The sequence below is a fragment of the Mesoplodon densirostris genome, chromosome 10 (assembly GCF_025265405.1).
Source record: "Mesoplodon densirostris isolate mMesDen1 chromosome 10, mMesDen1 primary haplotype, whole genome shotgun sequence".
In the NCBI taxonomy this organism is placed as follows: Eukaryota; Metazoa; Chordata; class Mammalia; order Artiodactyla; family Ziphiidae; genus Mesoplodon; species Mesoplodon densirostris.
The window spans coordinates 1,230,316-1,244,674 of NC_082670.1; the positions used below are offsets into that span (position 1 = coordinate 1,230,316).

General features: G+C 47.9%; 1 protein-coding gene across 5 annotated transcripts in view; it reads right to left on the reverse strand.

Annotated features, from left to right (window-relative positions):
- EXOC2 (exocyst complex component 2) overlaps positions 1 to 6,899 on the reverse strand; it is a 153,878-nt gene extending 146,979 nt beyond the window's left edge. For 2 of the 5 annotated variants that reach the window (XM_060111136.1, XM_060111137.1), the window contains exon 1: positions 6,461 to 6,899. The gene's annotated coding sequence lies outside the window, so the exon portion shown is untranslated. Of the gene's footprint in view, positions 1 to 4,843; positions 4,869 to 5,565; positions 5,656 to 6,460 lie in introns of those variants that run through there. The other 3 variants (XM_060111138.1, XM_060111140.1, XM_060111139.1) reach the window with 3 other exon arrangements.
- Between the last annotated feature and the right edge of the window lie 7,460 nt (positions 6,900 to 14,359).

Consider the following 14,359-nt stretch of genomic DNA (forward strand, 5'->3'; position numbering starts at 1 on the left):
AGAACCTTCAGCAAATAGGCCAAGGAAAGCCTCCTGATGCTGAAGCACTATTTTCTGAGGTCAGGCCGTAGAAAAGTGAGTCCCCCCGCCCCAAACCACCAAATCATCATAATAATAAACTCCCAACGCCCCCCCCCCCGCCTCCACCCCCATGCTACTCAAATGAGCATCACCAGGGAGCAAATCAGGAAGGCGGACTCTCAGCAGCCCAGTCCAACCCACTAATACACATCTAAGCCATTCTGTGCACAGGAGTGTTTGAGAAGCACTCGGTAGACCTATCCTGCCCAGAGCCGCCCTGGATCCAAAGGACCCCCAGACAAATCTGGTTGCAGAACTGCCTAATGAGTCTGAAAAATAAAATCATACTCAACTAGACTCTTGGGCCACCCACCAACAGACCCAAACTGCAGAATTCACCACATCTTCCTGGAGCCACTTCAACCTATCCTAGGATAGACCTGCCCCACAGGGCAAGGCATGGCAGGGGCAGCTGGCCCCAGAGGGATCTCCCAGAGACCTGGGGAAAAGTCTCAGAGAATGGTGATTTACCTCCTTCTGTCTTCTGTATACTCTACTGTTCCTGAGCAAGGTCAAGTTCTATCACACTGCCACACCCTTCACCATCTCCGCTCAGGGGCAGGACAAGTCTTAGACACAAGGTCCTGAACTCCTGTCCAGTGTCCTAAGTTAATCATCTCCCTCCTGCTCCATCTCAAAATCATGGTTAACAAAAACAGAGTCATGCACACATCTGAAAGAATCCGTGGGGTACCAAGTGTACTAAGGCGGCTCCTGAGGTCTCAGAAGGGATGTCAGCGGAAGAGCTGGACAGACAAGAGATAAAGCATCCTTGCTTTCCCAGCTCTCTCCTTATACCTCTTTCCTTTATTACTCCTATAAAGAAAGTATAACTGAAGTATACTGGGTTTTTTAATGAATATATAAGTTTCAACTCATTTGGGGAAAAAAATCCAATGATTTAAAAAATATAACTGATAGGGCTTCCCTGGTGGCGCAGTGGTTGAGAGTCCGCCTGCCGATGCAGGGGACACGGGTTCGTGCCCCGATCCGGGAAGATCCCACATGCCGCGGAGCGGCTGGGCCCGTGAGCCATGGCCGCTGAGCCTGTGCATCCGGAGCCTGTGCTCCGCAACGGGAGAGGCCACAACAGTGAGGGGCCCGCGTAAAGCAAAAAAAAAAAAAAAAAAAATATATATATATATATATATATATATATATATATATATAAAACTGATAAACGGGACTTTTTTTTTTTAATGGGAAAAAAACCTTCACTCCCGCTCCAACGTTTGGAGGTACGGTATTAAAGGGAGAGAAGGTACACAAGGCGACTAGCAGGGAATGCTGGAAGCCAGACAGTCCACAGGGAAAGCCTGACAATTCCACTCTCCAGAGCTCCCACACACCTCATCTATCACATAAATACTTGATTACCCAGCTATTCCCTTAAAACAAGCACTGGATTCCATCTTAATTAGAAGAGTTTATTAAAATGCTCCTTTATTTCCCAGAAACTATAAAATCTCTGCCTCAGCAGGCTAAGTCTCCTCCTAGGGTACAATTACCTTCACTACATTTCAAAGCGAAAAGCTGTGGGTCCAAAGGTGACTGGTCCTCTAACTCATGCCAATGGACACTGATGACATATCAAAAATGAAACAGAACAGTGCAAATCCATCCCCTCCCTCTACCACCACCCTTCAAAAACAGAAACATAAGAACAAAAACCTCAAAGAAGATACGCTACTTATTGGAAGGAAGAAGGAGAGTGCTTCATGTCAAAGCACGGCATTATTCGTTTGTCAAGTCTATTGCCAGTTGTCCCCATGTCCTTACCACTTCCTCTTTACTAGACCCACGTGGGGTGGACAAAACATAACTTCTTGATATTTTAGGAAATGTAATTTTTTAGGGAAAAAATGTCCAGGTCCCCCTGGAAAGACAGGTCACCTGGACAATACTGAAAAGGTCATTATCAAATAAAACAGATTTCTATTTGTGTTTAGGGGACCCAGAAGATTTGAGATACATACAGAGACTAGTTACCCAGCACCTCCAAGATGACAGTGTCAGATTCCCATCCCTAAGAAAAACAAAGAGGGGACTTCCCTGGCGATCCAGTGGTTAAGACTTTGCCTTCCAATGCAGGGGGTGCGGGTTCTATCCCTGGTGGGGGAGCTAAGATCCCACATGCCTTGCACCAAAACCAAATGTCAAAACAGGAGCAATACTGTAACAAATTCGATAAAGATTTTAAAAATGGGCCACATCAAAAAAATCTTTAATAGAAAAGAGAAAAACAAAAAGATGCAGATAAACCGGGATCTGAAACAAGGGAGTACCCTCAGATTGTTCAGTCAAAACAAGTATCTATTAAGCATTTGTTGGATCTCTGGCACTACACTGGGGAAATGACAGGAACAAGACCTAGTGACAAGGGGGTCCCAGGTGACCTTGGCCTTCAGCAGAGTGGTGGGCACCTAACCAGACAGCAGTGGGGTGACTGATGCGGCATATAAACAACTATTTAAGAAATCTGGCTGGGAAGGGAAGGAGAGAGAGAAACTTTAACAGGTGAATGTGAAATCAAAAGAGGATGCTACCTTTTTATTGTTGTTTTTCTATTTTGCTTTGCTGCTGTCTGTCTAAGCACGTTTAAAGGCTGACTGGAAGGAGCCTTTAGCAAGAGAGGAACACTGAGTGAAGTGCACCCAAAGGCAGGAGTGCAGGGGTACAGGGATCCGTCCTGGGGTAAAGGCAACCACTTTCAATGTAACTGGGAGGAGGAAAGGTTCTGGAAGAAAGAGCCCAGGGTTCTCCTCTGAGAGCTCTTATAGTTCTCAGGTGGCAAGATTATCTGCTTAGTGGAGACCGATTATGTGTAAAGATGAGAGGTTTGAGAAGAGTAGAAAATGCTTAAAATAGATTCTGCAGAGAAGCAGCAGGTGGCTAACAAAGAAAACTCTAAAAAACTCTTTGATGGCCTCTTTGATGGCCACTTGCGAGTGGTGACCACAGATTTATAGGGGTACAAATCTAGACGCTATGATTTTTCCCTTCTAGTCTCAGAACCTCAGTTCAAGCATTTAAAAAAGGCAAAGAGTTGAGATGGTCCAGGACTGAGAATCTGTCGGCCAAATGCCACAGAAAGATGAGGGAGGACACAACTGAGCATCCTGGTAGGACGGTGACAGAAATCGGGTAAAGGAGCAGAGGGAGGTAACTGAGTGAGGGTCAGAAAGACAAGAGACTGCCAGCAAAGAGTGGGGGGTCTGAGATCCTTATTTCAGAGGTGAACCAGTCTCAGGTTGGGGCACCTCCGTCCTGCTCCCCCAGCACCACACCTCTGGCAGCAGCCACCCCTCCGCCGAAGCTCCAGCTGGGGCAGCTCTGCTTTCTCCTTTGTCCCCTCCAGCTGTTTAGTTGCCCTTTGGGCCTCACTATCCCGTTTGTTCCCTCACTCTGCCCACACCTCTGCAAGTAGTTTCTTTATTTAAATCTCAGTATTTGAACCATCTGGCATGAATTCTGATTCCTGACACCCTGACTTACCCAGATATGTCAATCACATGGGGCTTTCATTAAAATTAAACTAACACCAAATATTCCTTGCTTTTTTTCTTGTTTTGTCTTTCAGTAAAATTATAATACAACAAAAGTTAAAATCATACACCCCGCACTCTACAAGCGGATATGGCCGTAAACAATGCACCAAAGCTTACAGATGAAACTACAGGTCAACCCTGTCAAAAGTGGCACAGCTAGCAAGTAGCAAAGGCAGAGCTCAGTCAGCGCTGCACAAGGACTTCTGAAAGCGAACTTGTGCCAAGACAGCACCCCAGGTCGTGCCGAGGATCTGCCTTGCGCAGCTTACATTCTAACTAAGATCCAGGTTTCCTAAGTCCCAGTGTCCACTGCTCTTTCCATACTGGCACCAACACTGACTGTAAGTGGGAAACAGTAAGTAGAAGGAATTACTCAAACCCAAACCGAAAATTAAGCAAACTGTATAGTCCACCCCAGTCTTAACTGCTACCAACAGTATTAAAGGATGTTAATGAAGCTTTTGAGCAAACCTAATACAATGTTCCAGGAAAAAAAAGCCTCGTAAGTCAGTTCCAAACTCCTCTGCCTGAAGTTCAAGGAACTCCATAATCCAAAATGCACTCACTTCCCAGCCTATGGGCCTCTGTTTCTCATAAGCCACCCAGACGTTCACGTGCCTTCTCTCGGAAGGGCCACATCCTCCCCCATCAAGGTCTGATCTCCATGAAGCCTTCCCAATTGCTCCAACCCCAAAAGATCCTTCCCACCTCTGAATTCCTGCTGTACTTACACTGAATACTGCAGCTTAGTTCTTGGCTATTTAATGGAGAGGGCAAAAATATCTCCTTTCTGAATACAGACTAATTTTATTTCTAACATGTGTCAGGCATATGCTAAAATTGGGATACAAAAATGACTAAGGCTAATCCCTGTCTGGCAAGAGCTTAGTCTTCTGACAGACGTGTAAATACCAACAATAGCTACAACCCCTAAGATACCACAGGACAGGACAAGCGCTAAGTGGTTATAGGATTCACTGAGTTGGAAAATTTCAAAGCAGGAAGAATTCTGAGATAATCTAGTTTTATGTATTCTCAGGTACAAAAGGAAACTGAAGCCCAAAAAGGCTGTTAAGTAGCTCAGCCCACGCTACAAAGCGGGTGGTGGTAGCACACGGACCAGTAAACGGTGCTTCGACTCCATAATTTTCAAACTGAGGCCTAAGGATGCCTACAGGTGTGTCCACAGAGGTGCTTCATTTCTCTACAATTACCGTAAGCTTGTGTTTGTATCAGCAATTCTTTCCAATCGGCATAAACACGCACAGCATCATGTGACGGTAGCGAACACTTCCACCATGCGGTCTCACCAGGCACTCCCGGGGATCCAGGAACACCTGCCCCAGGGTCTGAGAACAATCAAGGTCCTAGCATACTGCTCAGCAGAGTGATGGACGTTACTTCCCACCCCAGTCAATTTACAATCCTTTCTACCCAACACGGGCCTAAACCCCACGCACTCGGAAAACATGTAAGCTCTACTCTGTGGCAGGCGCTGAACTAGGAGCCCTGGCGAGATGGCAGGAGTAAGGTGGAGAACAGGTGAGCAGTAATGAAGAGGCTAACTGCACAACCAGCATGTCCTACATGGCCTCAGGTTGCCGGGCCCAGCACTGGAAACTGTCCGAAGTCCTTTATTAAAAGGCTGCCTGTGCAAAAATTTTAAGTACTAGTCCCCCCTCCCATTAGAGTCATACAGCACGGGCTCTCCAATATTTGTGGGATGAATGAAAATTCGACTTAGCATGCTGATAAACCGTCTTTTAGAGAGAGAACTTTCAACACGATATTCAGCTCGGGAAATTAAATGCCTGACAAGAAAAAAAAAAAAACATTTTCTGAAACTTCCAAGAGTTGTTCCAAGTTGCGCTGGGGGGCCCTCTGTTCAAAACTACTAGACTTCTACTGAACCAGACAGAAGAGAGCATCTAAGTACCAAGCCCGCATCGCCCTCTTTCCATCACCCGCTGGGGATCCACCACGTTGGACACACAGGCTCCCTGGGAAGCTTCAGGCTGTCAGTTCCTGTCGTTACACCAAGCCTGCCCAGAATGTAAGCAGAGCATCGTCAGGCGTTCGAGGAGCGGTGCGCACACCCTCAGCGAGAACGAGCTTTTCAATACAGCGCATCCAGGTGACTTACTTAAGCGTTCTAAAACCCTTTGTTAGAGCTTTTCTTGCAAGTTTACTCAGATTCATTAAAAAAGAAAGAAAGAAAGAAAGGCACACGTTTCTCAGACTCGCTAGTAGGAGCGGTCGCCTATTTCCCGTCCGAGAGAAGCGCCTGCGCGCGGTTTCCCGCCCGCTTGAGCACGCCCCGGCTTCACGGGGGGAGCGCCTGCGTCCGGGCGCGGCCGCAACGGCAGCCCGCGCTGAGACTGACGGCTAGGCGCGCCGCCACGATGAGCTCCGTCTCGCCGTCCGTCAAGTGGGGATAACGCAATCGATCCGGAGACACGGCGACGGGCGCCCAGTAAACGCTCGGCGCAGCTCTCCAGTGACGCGACCGAAGAAAACAAGCAACACCGGCCTCTTGACTTCGCTCCCCGCCAGTGAACCCCGCAACCCCACGCAGGGACAGGTAAGCAGGCGCGCCAGGGAGCAGTTGAGGCCAACGGCCACCCGCACCCGAGGCTCGGCGCTCCGAAGGCGCACGCCGGGAGCCGGGGCGGGGCTCCGAGTCCCCAGCAGGGGCCCCGGACGGCGGGGCGGAGGCGGGGCTCCGGGACCTGCGCAGGGGCCCCTCCGCACGGTCTCGGCTGCAGGGGGGCGCGGGGCTGACGGCGGCCCCGGCCGGCCTCAGCCAAGGCCTCACCCCCACACACACCTACCTGCAGGCCCGCACGGACAGGGCCCCGCGCTCGACCAAGGGCTCCCTGGCCGCGGCCGCCCCGCCGCCAACGCCCTCACTTCCGCCGCCGGAGCGCCGAGGGCGTCGATCCGCCGCGCAGTCGAGCGTCGAGCGCCCGACGACCGAGCCCCAGGGGCGGGGTGGGGGTGGGGGGTGGGGGGAGTTGGGAGACGGATGGGAGCGGAGGACCTGGCCGCGACCCCGCTTCCTCAGGAGCCTCAGGCTGAGCCACCGCGTCTGGGCGGCAGGCGACGCGCAGGCCGGAACGCCATGGTGTTCGCGGCCGGGAGCCCTGAACGTGGACAGTGCTCGGGTTCGGTGGGCGGGCGCTGCCGGGCGCCGGCCTCCGAAACAGAAAGGCGGCCCGTCCGGCCCCGGCCGGGGGGAACCGGCTGCCTGACAGGGAGCGGCCGCCGCGGGCCGGCCGGAAGTGACGCGCTACCCCTTGCGCGGCGGGACCGGAAGGGAACGCGCTCTTCCGGCCACTCGGTTTAGTGCGGAAGGAGCCGTGAGTTGTGTGTACCAGGGCTGAGGGCAGGCCGCGCCTCTGCTTCCTCGGCCTTCCTCTCCGCTCGCCTGTGCGGGTTACTCCAGCCGACGAGCCGGCCTGTTTGCTCCGGGGCCTGAGAGTGTGTAGCCGTGGTGGCGGCGATGGAGCTGCACGCTGCGTCCGCCCCTCCGGACGCGGAGACCGAGGTGCAGCGGGGGGACGGGGCCTTCCCTCCCGGAGGCCTGGCAGCCACTGGGTGGCAAGCGGATTTCCGCAGACCCAGATGCAGATCCGGGTTCGAGTTAGTCTTCCCTGCCTGCAGGGCTCTGGCAGTCATCACTGTGCAGTTGCTCACTGTGTCTGATTTATCATCAGGGGCCTTCCCGTGATATCACCTGGGACAGGGACCCGTTTGAGAGTGAAAGAGGTATGACAGAGGGCCAGTACCGCAAGATGCACGGGGTCCGCCCTACTTCACACACCCAGAAGGTGCCACCCTGGTAGAACATTAGAAGGGCCTCAAGGGCACAACTGTAGCTCTGGCCGGGGATAACGTTTTGCGGGGGTGGGATGCAGGGTGTATTGTGAACCTAATACCAGCATACGGTGCTGCGTCCCCAGTAGAGCCCTGCTCCTGCGGCAGGGAAGGATGCTCTGCCAGGGGTCACAAGGTTCCACTGAATCTAAAGACCTCCTCCCCTGGGCTCCTCATACAGGCGACAAAAAAAAAAAAAAAATGACCCTGATGATCAGTAGGAAATAGGGGCAGGGAGGATTACTTCTGGACTCAGGGCACTCACTGGGCATCTTTTCCGTGCCTGGTGATAGCAGCAAATGGATAACGCAGCACCCCTGGCCTGACAGGGGCATGGCAACCAGGGGCTCAGACCCCACAGTGACGAAGCAAGCAACATCATCAAGCAAGCAACCTAGGCCAGCAGAAGTGCTGGTGGAGAGTGAGGACATCCAGAACGAGTGGTAAAGGAGGAAGATACTGAGAACCTCTATGGCCCCAGGACTAACTGCAGCAGGAACCCACAGCTCAACCTATCAGCACTCCTGGTGTGGGTGGAACTCAGCGTGAGGCACTAGTGATAGGACCAGGTGAACACAGCAGGGTGTAGCAGTGCCCGCCAGAGCCCACCCATACCCCCTCTGCTGCCCCTCTGCTCTCTGGCACCTGCCGCTGTGCCTTGGGTCTTTCTTCCTGGACACGTGGTAGGCTGGAAGCACTGGAGAGTTTCCTGGCCCAGAAGCAGGCTTCAGCCAAAGACAGGCGAGGAGTTGGTGTGGAGCTCTGGTTGCCGGGCCCCTGGGGCGGCTGGGAGGCCCGGTATCCAGCATGTCCAGAGCTGCCCTCGAGGCTGGGCCCCAGTGCCCTCAGGACCACCTTCACCCACACCTCTTCTCGCTTCCTCCCCTTTCCCACCTGGCCTCCCCATCCCCTCCTAGTGTTTCCTGGTATCACCTCCCAAGTTAAATTCGAGCCTGGAAACCGTAGGGCAGGGTCAGCTTCCGGGGGACTCCAGCCAAGACAGGCATTATCACAGAAAAATAAGCAGCCTATTTTTATTACAATTTGAATACCTTTACGTGTTGAATTGCACACCTATATTAGAGAAATACATCCTGAGAAAAGGTGATATTTAGGACAAACGCTCTTAGTTGTGGGGCTTGGCGTGACTTTGTTTTTCTCCCCTTTACCTCGGAAGGAGTGCTCCTGTGTGCAGTAACTCAACTTTCCCAGGATCATTCACTTTAAACACAGGAAGCACGAGTCAGCGGCCTGAAGCACAGGTCGGCAGTGGTCCCCCGCCTCACAGTGAAACTGACCCTGTTTCTCGTCTCTCCTTTGCTCTCAGCGATGCATCATTTCCCAAGTCAGGCGATCCTGCCATTAAGCTGGTATGAATGACTCTTGAGGACTCACAGGTCTTTCCTGGATCAAAAAATGACAAATAATACTGGATCCCTGAGACAGAAACACTAGAAGAAGAAAGAGTCTTTTGCTAATATAAAAATTACTGGTAGTGTTTCTTTTTTCTTAAACTTCTGGTCCACATTCTGAAGCCAGCTGGCAAATGTTAGTGCAATACATGCAGAAGCTGGCCGGAAATTAAATCATTAAACCCAAAATTGCTGTAGTAGCTGCTGAGGCAATTAAATATCACTGTATAGCTTGTGTTTTCAATTCTGCATCAGATTTCATTTGTCCTAGAGAGGGAAAAATAACTTTGAAACATGGAATTCCTTTGTTTTCAGTCTTAGCAAACATTATGATGGCACAGTTCCCCATTCTGTAGATTTTTTTTTTACATTAAGTGAACACCTGAAGTGTTTCATGCTACGTGGTATACCAGTCTGTAATGGACCATAGTTAGTACAGACTCTAATCCTCAAAACAACTATATTTTGCCATATCTAGTGATCCTTTTTTACCAAAGACTGACAATGGTTTGATGTGTTCACGCACAGCTTAACAAAGCCCCTTGATGGCAAATTCCTGTCTCCACTGTAGATACCACGGGGCCTTACACGGCAGGTACTCAATACATCAGGCGAACCACTCAGTAATAGCACTAACCAGAACCTACGTAAGTGTTGAGTGGAAAACGAAAAGTAACAATCACAACAATAGATCATGATAGTGGCAGAGTTGGGGGAGGTGGCTGTTTCCAGCAGGCTATTTCAGACGTGCTTTATGGTCACTTAGAGGCAAAAATGAGCCCAATTTACTGTGTCGATCTTGACAATGTATGAATTGCTGAGAGGTTTCATCGAATACCACCCAGCTTTGTCATTCTTTGCTGCAGTCTTTTGTTTTTTTTTTTTTTTTTTTGAGAAAGATGAGCCATAAACTTTATTTTCCAAATTTAACTACGTTTTCATAGTTCAAATTATTGTATATTAATATTAGTCCAAGAGTTCTCAAAATGGAGTAAATTTGTATGTATAATAATAAGGAGGTAAGAAAATAGGGATACTATTTCTTAATGTTCTGAATTAATACCACACTTCTGTAACATTTACCAACAAAAATATACAACATGTTTTATAAAACATACAACAGTCTCAAGCCACCTCTTCACTAGGCTAGCTCAGTGACCCAACACTATAAAATTCGATGTCTTACCTTCATCTATCACCTGAAGTCTGACATCTGAGAAGAATAAGGCAGTAGCTTTTGGCGGTTTAAAAGGAGTTTGTTCTTCTACCACAAAGAAGGATGCCACAGCATTTGCCACACAAAATTTTAAACATATTTGCTGCAGTCTTTTATGGTTTAAGATCACAAGTACAATTTGAAATCCTCCAAGGTTGTAACAGTTATGAGGCTGTTTTAGCAGTTCTCAGATTGGGTCTGTTGGTTAAGGAATCTGGCTACCCTGTACTCCTAGCAGATGCCTTTGTGTGGACTTCAGCATCTGTGTTTCTTGTCAGCTTCAAAGCACTGTATCTGCAAAGGCCTCAGAATAAATGTCTCCAATTCTACAGCAAAGCAGAGCCCTTGTGTTTTTCTGCTTACCTTCTCTTTGCATATTTTGTTAAGCACCCTGTAAATAAAGCTGGGTCTGCACAAGGATACCGTGTTTCAACAGCGTTACCCCGTTGCTGCCACCAGCACAAAGACGCAGCTGTGTTTATTCCGGGGTCTCTCCCGGCTGTCTAGGTGGTCTGGAAGAGGACAGAGATTGAGGACAGTCACCGGCTGCCAGAGAGACATGAGAGGTGTGGCACCTGGCGAGAGGGAACAGGGTTGGAGTGGGGCCTCCCTGCCCCGCTGGGCCCTGCTGCTGCTGAGGTTCTGGGACTAGGACTTTAGACCTCTTTATGTTCTAAATGAAGGACTTATCACTGAATGAAAGGTAGCATTTTAATTTGTTTTAAATTGCTAGGCAGCAGGAGGGGGTTGGGAGCTTTTTTGCTTGTCTTAGGTTTTTGAGTGTGTGTGTTTTGTCTGTTCGAACTTTCCACTTTTAAGGTCCTACCTATATGCTTTGCATTTATCAGTAGCCATAGAAAATGGTACCATGTTCCCAGTTTATTCCACTGATTCGAGACTTACCCTAACACATTAGGGCTTGGAGCAGCCGGCTGACTGGCCTGCTGCTCTTTGTGCTCTGCTGTAAAGGCAGATGTCGCCAGTTTCGGTTCCACTTAGGCAGGGAGACATGTTGCCGGCCTCTCGGCTGTTGTGTAGGGTTTCAGTCCTCTGGACACTTCTTTATGAAGGCTTCCCGCTTCCCAGGAGTTTTAGGAATGCCTTGCACACATGTAATCTGCCTGGCCTCAGATCTCATTCTTTTTTATTCTACTGTGACACGTTATTTATGAGTCCTTTCATTGGCTCGGCTAACTCCTTGGTTTCCCACCAAGCTGATAAAAGATTTTAAACTCCCTGAAGGCAGTTTTCTCACCCTCTGTTTTCAGTAGATTTCGCCTACATTGCGAACTAACCTGTACCCAGCTTGGGGTAGTGAATGCGTTCCCGACAGCAACAGCAGGCGTCAGTGTGCAGGACCTGCTCACCACACCCTTGTCCCGGCTCTCAGGCCTGTGCATCCCGGAGGTTGGTCCTGCCCCCCTGCCCCCTGTGAGCTCCTCTGCAAGCAGCTGCTGGTACTTTCCCACCGCCCAGTATCCTGGGCCATCCCCCAGCAAGGCCGAGCTCCCTATATACTATCCGTGGTACAGAGGGATGAGGAGTACACAGAAAATTAAAAGCCAAAGAAAATATCCAGCCCACACTTTAGACAACAGTCTGAACCTTTTTCCTTTCTGACTGGACCCTTATAACAAAAGTGATAACATACAGTTCTGTCCCCAGCCATCTACCAAAGAGAACTGTGTCTATATTAGCACAAAAGATGTGTAAGAGGACATTCACATCGGTGTGTGTGAAATGCCTGTCCACAGTGAAAATAAACACATAAATAGTGGAATATTTATGTCATGAAGTACAGCAGAGCAATGAAAATCTACTCAGATAATACTGCACAAAAGAAGACAGACACAAAAGAATAAATACTGTATGATTTCAATTATATGGGCAAACAGTAATCTAGGGGTGGAGATGAGACTGGGACAGGACAAAAAGAAGACTTTGGGGTGCTGGCAATAATTGAATTTACTTTTTAACCTGTGTGATAATACAGGTGTGTTCACTTTGTGACAGTTCATCCAGTTTTTCATTTATGATTTGTTTACTTTCCTGTATGGGGTGTTTTTTTTTTAAACCTATGCAGGTCTTGAATAAGTACCTGAATTAAATAAGTACCTGAATTTGAAGAAAAAAAGAAGTGATAACAAAGTATAGCCAATTGATTTGAGTAAGAACTTATTTTTGTGCTCCTGGTGGACTTTGAGCAGTGACATACTAAAAATAAACAAATATCAATGGTCCCTGAAAAATCAAGAGTTGACTATACTGCTGTTGGTTTAAATACACATAGTTAGATAGATAGGTGATAGGTAAATAGATTGGTAGACGGATAGATGGATGGATGGATGGATGGATGGATGGATAGGTAAGTAGATAGATAGATAGATAGATAGATAGATAGATAGATTACACTGAGAGTCCAGAAACCCACATTCTGGGCCAGCCTTATATGGACCCTGATCAGGTGCATTCTTTGACCCCTTGAGAGGTCCGGTGATCTCATTTTTGAAATAAGGTGGTGGGTAGGAGCCACCATAAAGCCCCTGTAAGCCCTGAACTCATGGCCCTGCTTTCCAGCAAGCGACTGTTCTGCAGTGAATTTGCGCCTTCCTCTGTGCATAGGGCAAGACAGGTGGGGCTGTTAGTGGGGTTTCTCGGAATAACTATATGCCAGTGGTAGCAGGTCACACTAGTTTTTCTTGGTATTCAATTAAAGGGATCTTTTTGTTCTTTGAATTTGTCACCTATAATGCAATCCATTTTAAAACAGAACTTCTTGGTTGCCTTCTCTGAACTTGAAGCAGATTGTTGATCATTTTCTGTTTCTGTAACTTTTTCCCCCTGTCCTGAATCACGTCCACACCTCCACAGCCCCCAGCCCCCGTGAACTAGTATCTTTGCTTCTTTGTCCCTGGCGGTGGCACTGGAGTGGAGCTGGAGTGGAAAGGCACACTGTAGGAGGTTAGCTGTGAAGTAAAGCAATGAAGAGGAAAACAATACAATGTAAACATGTGGGTTCATTTTCAACGTTGTGTTTTTATTGAATTCCTACTTTTCCATAAAGTAATTCCTTCCAAGCATGGCCACATTTTTTCAGAGCCCAGATGTGTGAGGCTGTGTTGATTTGCATTATTATGCTTTACATATATGTATCATGCTGCATATCCATCCCGCTAACACAGACACTCGAATGCACAGGTATGAATGACAGATTTTCGCCTGTGCGTCTGCTTTCTTTCCAATAAACAACAGCTTTTCAAACTGTAGACTTGTGAGGCTCCCTAACAAAGTTTTGTTTGAGAACTAGTGGAGACCTATCTCTCTAATGCTGTAATTATAATTTTATCCTAGAAATTTATATGCTCTGCTTGCTGATTTCAAATTGTGGAAGAAAACTTCAGTGACCCCTGTTAGCCCTTTCATGCCATTTGTGTTTTGGATGTGTTTAAATGTCATTGTCACTGCTGTTAACTGGCCTTCTCTTTGTAAGCTTGTAGTTGTCAGAACACATTTAGAAGGAGGTTTTCATTCTTTACGAAAATCAGTTTTGAACCAGAATTTACAGACCATATTTTCCTTGGTTACAGTGCTGGCTTGCTCTGAAGTGCCAGTTCTCTTCCACTGTCTAATGGAAGAGCGACCAGCCATGGTGTGACAAGACACAACATGGGTTAATAGCCAGGAAAAAAATTAAACACCATCCAGTTTAATAGTTTTTGCATAAACATGCTGCTAACTACTGACTCTAAATTTGGCAGCAATTTCTCTAGTAAATATAATTTCAGACCAGAAACTGTAGTGTAAAGTAAAACATCATCCAAATAAAGGAGATGCAACGCATTGCTGTATAGCCCTGGCCGCCTCCGACCCCATGGGTTTTGGCATGCTTTAAGAGAAATAAGAGTTAAATTAATTCTCAAAGAATTGAGAATGTTCTTCCTGAACAAGACCAGGCAGCTTCCCACATCAAACAGAGAGGCAAGCTTTTTGCATTTTTAGTTGATTTCCTATACTTACAGAATTTTCACATTGCTTTCCTTTCTTGGTTTACACACCGTAATTCTTTCCTTTCAAGATGTCTAATTTCCAAACTCACCAAATTGTATATATTAAATGTGTGCAATTTTTGTATTCAATCCTACCTCAATAGAGCTGGTAGTAATTTTTTAATGTCTAAGATATCTGTTTAACTGGTGCTAGAGGCAGTTGAATTCTAACAAGCACTT